The 9,368-nt window shown below is 38.3% G+C and overlaps 1 pseudogene; it reads left to right on the plus strand.

The window, feature by feature from the left end:
* The first annotated feature begins 802 nt into the window (after window positions 1–802).
* Window positions 803–3,191, plus strand: LOC107620648 (uroporphyrinogen decarboxylase 1, chloroplastic-like; annotated as a pseudogene).
* Window positions 3,192–9,368: the final 6,177 nt, after the last annotated feature.

The following is a 9,368-nucleotide window of genomic DNA, read 5'->3' on the forward strand; positions in this document are numbered from 1 at the left end:
TGAACTCCTTATTTTATAAACTAAGCTATTAAGAATAATTAAATTAGTTTTATTAATATTTGGAGTTAAGTTAATTAATATTCTTGTGTAATTTTTATTAATTAGTTATTTTATATAACTTGAAATTAAAATTCTAACGATGAAAAATGATGAAAAGTTATATTATTTAATTTAAATAATTAATATTTTTAGGTTTAAAATTATATTTTATAAAATATAATTAATATATTTATTTTATAATTTAAATTAAAAATAATTATTTTAACTCATTAATATATTAATGAATAAAATTTTATACATTTTAAAAATAATCTTTATAATATTAAATTTAAATTTTAAATTATTATTTTATCTCAAATATTTTATAAAATTATTGTATTATTCATATATATTTTACCATGATTCTAAAATTACTAAATAAAATCCTAATTTCAAAAAATTCCTAAATTTTTTACCGTGAATCCTCAAACATATATACAGAAAACGAAATAGAAGACGAAACAGAAGTAAAGGGGGAAAGAAAGAAAAGGAAAAAAGAGAAGGGGAGAATCGGGGAAGAAGAAGGGAAGGAGAGGGAGAAGAGCGCGCCGTTCTACGCCCTGCCCGCCTGTCGCCGCCGTTCCGTGGAGACGGAGAAGAGTGCGCGCGAGAGAGGAGAAGTAGCCACCATCGTCGAGGACTCCATCACCGCCGCTGAAGGTCCTGACCGTCGAGCTCGTCATCGCCGTCGCACCTCCCATCACTGCCGCCATTGAGGAGCTCGAAGAGAGAGAGAAAAGGTTCGCGCAGAGAGAGAAACACGATGAGGAAGGAGGAGGTTGCCTCTGTTGCTGCCAAGCCGTCGCTGGCGGGGTTGGGTTCGCCATCGCCGTTGAGCTGTGTGCCGCCGTTGGCGTCTGGATCGCCATTGTCCTGGTGAGCTTTACCTTGCGAGTTACTTTGCTATCGCCTAATATTGATTTTAATGTTGATTTGGTATAATGCTGTTCTGATGTATTTTTGATTTTAATATTGATTTTATTTGGAAATGGTGTTGTGATTTTATTTTGATTTTAAGATTGATTTAGTATGTAACTGGTTCTCAGGCAATGCTGCTCTGATTTTGTTTTGATTCCAATTGCCCTCATGCTCAATTTCACCAAAATGGACTTACACTTACCTTGAAGCAGCTTGGTCTGATCATTGGCAAAGGTCAGTTATTCATTATTATTAGTAGCTTGACATTGTGGTTTAGTTCTTTTACTTTCATATTCATTGCATAGGACAATAATTTGGGCATTTTTTTCCTTTGAATCTAACGCTGCTTGTGCAATCTGATGATGAGAAGTTTTTTTAATGGTCGAGTATATGGCTAAATTCTTGCATAGGACAATAATTGGTTTCCATGTTGTGTTTGTAATTGAAACATCCTAATTTAAATAAGTTTGTATCCTTGAAAGGCCAGCGTGGAAGGAAGCTTGTGCTACTCTTCAAAAGCTCCTTTCAGGTACAAATTGCAACCTTAATTTGTTCTTTTTTTTTTTACTTTGTTTCCACATTCTAATTCCTTAAATGCTACACTTTCACTCCCTTTCAACCCAAAACCGCACTTCTCAGTCACTTGCTCTGCCTCTTCTTCCGGTACCACAGTTTTTCCTTCTCATTATGCTCTTCATTTTGTTCAATTTAACTTCTTTTTCTTTTTTATATTTCTTTCAGTTCATTTATTTTTTGAAGTGGTAATGTAGCTACTTTATCTGTGTGATGATAAAGGTAACATTGCTGGTTCCTAATAGCATTCAGTTTTAACAAATTTGTTATTTTAGATAGTGGTGCAAATTGTTATAGGGTTCTAGGAGAGGGTAATTCAGGTATTTTTGAGTCTTTTTCATTTAAGCAACAGAAATTCATGATTTTTGTGGTGATTTTGTCTTCAGATCCTCTGCTGGTGAAGGCTGCCAGAGGAGAACCTGTTATTCAGTCCCCAATACACTCTGAGGAGGGACTAAAGGCTCTGCATCCAATTGACCTGGAAAAGCTCAGTTTTATTGGAGATTCACTCAAGAAACTACGCAAGGAGGTAAACCTAGTTGCATTACCGCTTCTATATATCATGGCTATCCTTTAAAGGAGCCGTTTTCCTTACTTATTGCTTTTTACTTAGGTTGGTGGTGATGCTTCCGTTTTAGGTTTCATGGGAGCACCTTGGACAATAGCAACATATATAGTAGAAGGGGGTACAACACGCACCTATACAACCATTAAGAGTATGTGCCATACAGCACCACATTTATTGCGGACTCTGCTCTCTCATTTGGGGCAAGCAATAGCAGATTATGTTGTTTTTCAAGTGGAGTATGGGACTCACTGCATACAAATATTTGATTCATGGGGTGGACAACTACCACCTGATATGCGGGAACGCTGGTCAAAGTCTTATATCAAAGAGGTAATGTAGAAATAGTTCCCATTTATTTTCATCTTATTGAAATTATATTCTAATTTTTCAAACTGTTCTATTTGGGATCCATGTCATAGCAAGATTAAGTGTATGTATTTTAACTTTTGCTTATTTGTTTAGTTGAATCTTTGAATTAGATAAACCATGTGTCGCTTTCAAAGGTTTGCAATGATTACAGGTTTTGTTTTATGTAAATTATTGTTTTGTTCCAAGCTTTCATGATTGTCATTTGGTTGGTAAATAATAAGATGAGCTAAGAGCTTGTAATTTGTAAGCATCGAGTGGTAAATAAGCTCACTGGATGTTGATCTTGGTCTTCTGAATTTTGGAGAGAAAGTCCAAATCAGAGGCTACACCTTCAAACTTTTTTATTTAGTTGAAACTATGTTGCTGTTAGTGCATCATCATAATTTATAAAGCATAAAATATTTTCGAATTGAACTTTGGGCGCAAGATGCTATTGTTCCATATTTTTTCCTCTTTTGCCATGTACTGATTTCTAAACATCCAGATTATAGATTTGGTCAAGAAAAGATACCCTGAGACACCGATTGTTCTTTATATAAATGGAAATGGTGGCCTTCTTGAGCGTATGAAAGATACTGGAGTTGATGTTATTGGGCTGGACTGAACTGTGGATATGGCAAATGGAAGAGCAGATTTAAGATTCTTTCTAGTTCTTTATGTGGAGCAGTTGCCATTGAAGCCAAGAGAGTCCACTCAAGCTAAGTTACCACACCAACTTTGTTGAAGAAAAATGAAAAAATTGCCACCCTTAGGTTATAGTATTATGGTATTTTGAAAAATGATGATGATATAAATAAAAGTAGTTATGACCTAGATTAGTATTATGTTATTTTGCAATGATATATAATGTGATTGTGGATCTTACAACAATTTTTGTAAGTCAAATTTGATGGTAAATGTTCAATTAGTTTTCTTTAGTAATTTCATTCAAATAGTTTAAGTTATTTATTAACGCTAAATTAAAAAAAAGTTGGAACTAATTTCATTCATGAGAAAATTCTTGTAAATAAAGAATTATATTAAAAAAAACTATTGTCAAAAGTAACAAAAGGCAATGGTGTTAAAACCTTTGTCAAAGACAACTAAAAAATGGCAATGGTATTAAAACCATTGCCAAAAAATGACACTAATGGCAACGCTTTAAAACCGTTGGCATAGTGAATAATAAAACTACAACAGTTTAAAACCGTTGCCTATCCAGTTATGGTTTTAAACCGTTACGTCATGAAAGAGAACGGTTTTAAACCGTTGCCTATCTAGTAACGGTTTTAAACCGTTCTTTAAAAATTATTGTCAAAACCGTTGTCTATACCAGTAACTTTGGCAACGGTTTTTTTGTTACCGTTGCCTTAGGTAAAAAACCGTTGCCTTTGAGCATTGGTAACGGCCGCATATACCACAGGTCAAAAACCGTTGCCAAAGTGTTGCCTAAAGTTTCTGGAATGGTTTTTCAATCTACGGCAATGATTTTTTACCGTTGCAAAAATCCTTATTTGTTGTAGTGTGTGGGGACACCCTCTGAACACAATGAGGACATTTTGCCATTATCACTAGTCCCGGATGATCCAGAGCCTAGCCATGAGCAGAAATTGGAATTAAAACCCATTCCTCCATACCTCAAGTATGCTTACCTTGAGGATAATCAGAAGTTCCCAGTTATCATTGCAAGGGAACTCACTTCCCAACAGGAAGAGCAACTGCTCAGTGTGCTGAGAAAGCACAAGAAAGTAATTGGGTGGAGCTTGGCGGATATAGTAGGCATTAGCCCTCAAGTTTGTGAGCACAGAATATATTTAGAAAAGGAATCAAAGCCTGTCCGTCAACCCCAAAGAAGATTGAATCCCACCATCTTAGAAGTTGTCAAGAAAGAAGTGACCAGGCTACTTGAAGCAGATATCATTTACCCCATCTCAGACAGTGAATGGGTCAGTCCAGTACAAGTGGTGCCCAAGAAGTTTGGAGTCACAACAGTAAAGAATGAGCATGGAGAGCTCCTGACAACTAGAGTGCAGAATTCATGGAGGGTTTGCATTGACTATAGGCGTCTCAACCAAGCAACTTGCAAGGATCATTACCCCTTGCCATTTATTGATCAGATGCTTGATTGCCTATCAGGTAAATCCCATTACTATTTTTTAGATGGTTATACAGGTTACTTTCAAATTCATATAGCTCCTGAAGATTAGGAAAATAATACTTTTACATGTCCCTTTGGAATGTATGCATACAAAAGAATGCCTTTTGGCTTATGTAATGCACCTGCTACTTTCCAAAGATGCATGATGAGTATTTTCTCAGATCTTATTGAGAACTGTATGGAAGTATTTATGGATGATTTTAGCGCATATGGTGATTCATTTGACCTCTGCTTGGATAGTTTAGCTAGAGTATTAGACAGGTGTGTTAGTTCAAACCTTGTATTGAATTTTGAAAAGTGTCATTTTATGGTAAAACAAGGGATTGTTCTAGGACATGTTGTCTCCAAAACTGGTATTTCTGTAGATCCAGCAAAGGTAGATGTCATTTCTAGTTTACCTTACCCCTCCTCCGTGAGGGAAGTCTGTTCGTTCCTTGGCCATGTAGGTTTTTACAGGAGATTCATTAAGGACTTCAGTAAGGTAGCATTACCTTTATCCAGACTGCTACAGAAAGATATTGAGTTCGAGTTCAGTGAGGATTGCATGCAAGCGTTTGATAAGCTGAAGATCACCTTGACTCAAGCTCCGATTGTGAGAGGACCAGACTGGAGCCAGCCATTTGAAATTATGTGTGATGCCTCCAACCATGCAGTAGGAGCGGCGATGGCTCAGCGCGAAGGTAAGGATCCTTTCGTAATTGCTTATGCGTCCAAGACCTTAGACGCTGCTCAGTCTAATTACACTACTACTGAAAAAGAGCTTCTTGCTATTGTTTTTGCTCTGGATAAATTCCGAGCCTATTTACTTGGTACTAAGGTGGTAGTGTACTCAGACCATGCAGTTCTAAAATATTTATTAGCTAAAAAAGAGTCCAAACCAAGGTTGATACGCTGGATACTGCTGCTGTAAGAATTTGATTTGGAAATTAAAGATAGGAGTGGTAACCAGAATTTAGTGGAAGACCACTTGAGTCGCCTTGAGCACATTAAGGATGACTCCACTCCTATAAATGACGCTTTTCCATTCGATAGCTTGCATGCAGTATCTGAAGTGGTTCCTTGGTATGCACCTGCAGCTAATTATCTAGTTAGCCATACTTTCCCTCCCAATTTTACTAAACATCAAAGGGACAAGCTGAAAAGTGAGTCTAAATATTATATATGGGATGATCCATATTTATGGAGGTGTGGTGCTGACCAGGTGATAAATCCCGTTTTTAGGGTTTATCATGTATAGATTCAAGATTTTTATCAATGATCTTCCACACTTATTATATAAAACTGCATGATTTTGTGTTCCTTTTCCCATTTTGCCTCAGATGAAAACATGCTTCTTTTGCATCAAAATTGATATATTGTAATCCTCCTCTATTACCATTCGATGCCTTGATCCGTTTGTTAAGTGGTTTCAGAAGTTATAGGGCAAAAATGGCTGAGAGGAGTGAAGGAAGCATGCATGAATGGAAGGAGCATAGAATAAAGCAAGTTTTGAAACTTGGGCATGTGCGCGCACGCATACCGTGTGCGTACACACGGATGTGTACCCCCAGAGCTGGCTGAATGGAGCTGAGACGAGAAGCCGGAGCGCTTATATGGCTTGGCCACAAGTCATTGGACGCGCGCGTGCACTATGCACCTGCGCGCAGATCGCAAAAAACCCCAGGTGCGCGTACGCGTACAGTGCGCGTAAGCGCCGATGTGCGCACATGATTTTTTTAGAAGAAAATGTGACCAGCGATTTCAAGGAGTCCCAGGCCCTGTTTTGGAGCAGAATTTTGGAGGGAAAAGCTTAAGAAGTCCAAGGATTAGGAGTGTTAGGACAATTAGTCATAATTCTAAATATTTTGTGTAGTTAGTTACATTTTTGTTTTTAGAGAGAGAAACTCCAACTTCTCTCTAGGATTTCACTTCCTCCATTGCAATTCTCCTTTGATTTCTTGGTGAGATCCATTGCTAATTCACTTTTTTTTATACAAGTTGTAGATCTACTCTTCTTCTACTCTCAATTGATGCTCTTTTGATTCAATCTCTTAGATCTAGATTTGTTTGACTTTGCTACTTTGAATTTTGATTAATGAATTGAGGAATTTCATTCAATTGCTTGATTGTTGATGATTGTTTGGATTGGATAGCTTTAATTCAATTTTCTTCTCTCAATTACATCATGTCTTCTATGATTGCCTACCAATTATTTGTGATAATGACAACCCTAGCTATGGAGTAGATTTCTCTTACTTGGCTTAGGGGTTGAGTTATTGGAGACACTTGAGTAGTGGATATCAATTGTTGACTAGGAATTGAGAATTGCTAATTGACTTGGAGTGCACTAAAGCTAGAATTTCCTAGGGTGAGACTAGGACTTGTGACTCAAGTTAGTTACTCTCACTTGACTTTCCTCCATTATTAGGGGGTTAACTAAGTGAAGCAATAATCAATTCTTATCATAATTGAAGGAAACTATAATGATGGAACTTCCAATACTTGCCCCTAGCCAAGGTCTTTATCTCAATTAATTGTTGTTTACCTTCGATAGCTTGAATTCTAGCACCGACTCTCAACACCACAAAAAACTTCCTAATCAATGATGTGCATTCTTAGGAAATTCCTAGGGAGAACGACCCGGGATCAATACTCTCGGTCATAGATTTTAGAATTGTTTGATGCGATATTTGCGTGTTGGTTAGACTATACTCACGATTGGATTCATTGCTAATTTCTAACCGGCATAAGAATATTTCGGTTCATCAAAATGGCGTCGTTACCGGGGATTTGCTTATGTGTGCCATTCTATTGATTAGTGTGAATATGTTAATATGTGAATACTTGTATTTCTCTCTTGATTGTTAGTTAGGATTAGACTTTGCTTAGATACCAATTGATGTCATGAACTTCTTCTCTCCTTCATTGTATGACGCGATCATTACCAAATCCGAGCTTAGCCTCATTTGATCCGGAAATTGAAAGGACTTTGCTTCATATTAGGCAAACTCGGAGGCGGTTAACCTTTGAGGAAGGTGAAAAGGTTTTTACCAATTCACCAAGCACATCCGAGGTGGATTCTAAATCGTCATTCAACGAAGGCACTAATTACTCTTCCGTTGATACTACTAATAGTTCTTCTTTTGATATAGGTTTTGACAATATAGCCGCTCCAAGGAGAGTTACTCTCAAGGAAGTGGGTGCACCGGATTTTGTTCTCCAACCTCTTCATGTGCTTCATCTTAACTTGAATGCAAACTTTGAACTCAAGACCGCTCTCATCAATCTTCTACCAAAGTTCCATGGACTTCCTGCACAAGATCCAATTAGACACCTCAAGAATTTTCATGGTGTATGCTCGACCACTAGGCGGGAAGGATCCGATGAAGTGGCCATATGGTTATTTTTCTTCCCTTTCTTTCTTGAGGGAAAAGCCAAGGAGTGGTTTTATACCTTGCCTAGTGATGTTGTGTCCGATTGGGACTTGCTTAGAAGAGAATTCCTTGATAAATTCATGCCCGTAGAAATGATGGACAAGCTAAGAAAGGAAATCTCATGTATTATACAAGGCGAGATGGAAACTTTATATGAGTATTGGGAGCGGTTCCACAAACTTCTTGACTCATGTCCGAACCACATGATTGACACTCAAGTACTGCTTAGCTATGTGTGCCAAGGCATGAGAGAGCAAGATAAGAATCTATTGGATGCCTCAAGCAACTGTTCTTTGTCTAAGTATAGAATGGCGGAGGAGGCATGGCAACTCATTACCGACTTGGCCGAATCCACTCAACATGCTAGACGGAGAGTCAATCGCCCAAAGGCCGTGAATGAAGTCTCTTCTAGTGGCGAGACCGCCATTCTTACCAAGACCTTGTGTGAAATGACAAGTCTTCTAAAGCAACTCCAAGTGAATCAACCACAACCTCCACCACCTCCTCAACACCAACAAAGCCAATAATTGGTCTCCCAAAAAGTATGTGGCATTTGCTCATGCTACTCCCACTACACGGATGAATGTCCGAGTCTCCAAGAAAATAACACTCTAGCGGCTACCCACAACTTTTATGATCGCTCCTACTATGAACGCCCTAATCAAGGATACCATTTATAAGGGAGAAATTACAACCAAAGGTACCCCCAACAAGGAGGCAATTATAACCAAGGGAGTAACAACTCTAATCAAGGTTGGCGGGATAATTATCAACAAGGAGGTAGGGACAATGGGGGCAACCAAAGATGGAACAACAACACTCCACAAAATCGGTACTCACAAAACCCTCTAAACCAACAACCAAACCAAGGAAGGAACTACCAAACCTACATACCACCTCATAGACAACTACCCCAACCCAACCAATCACAAGCACCACAAATCACCTATCCTTCCACTTCTCTAAATCAAGATGACACACTCCGATCCATACTCCAAGGGCAAAAAGAACTCCAAAATACACTCAACTCAAGTCTCAATGGTCTTACTTCCACCCTACAAGCTCTCATTGCTCGCATGGAGCCACCTTCTACGTCTACTCCTCAAGCCTCAAACTCTAGTGCCATACCTTCTTAACCCCTACCCAACCCCAAGGGTGGCATCAACGCCATAACCTTGTGGTCCGGAACTCAATTGAAAGAGAAGGGCTCAAAGGCACCTAGCCCAATGATAGCTGCTCAAGAGGAAGATGGAGTTGAGATAGAAGAAATTGAAGAGGAAGAGGAAGCACATGTGATAGTTGAAGATAAAGACCCTCAACCAAGGAGTGAAGTCCCTAGAAAGGAGCAAGT

Source organism: Arachis ipaensis, chromosome B10, assembly GCF_059453495.1.
Source record: "Arachis ipaensis isolate K30076 ecotype BB chromosome B10, ASM5945349v1, whole genome shotgun sequence".
NCBI classification, from domain to species: Eukaryota; Viridiplantae; Streptophyta; class Magnoliopsida; order Fabales; family Fabaceae; genus Arachis; species Arachis ipaensis.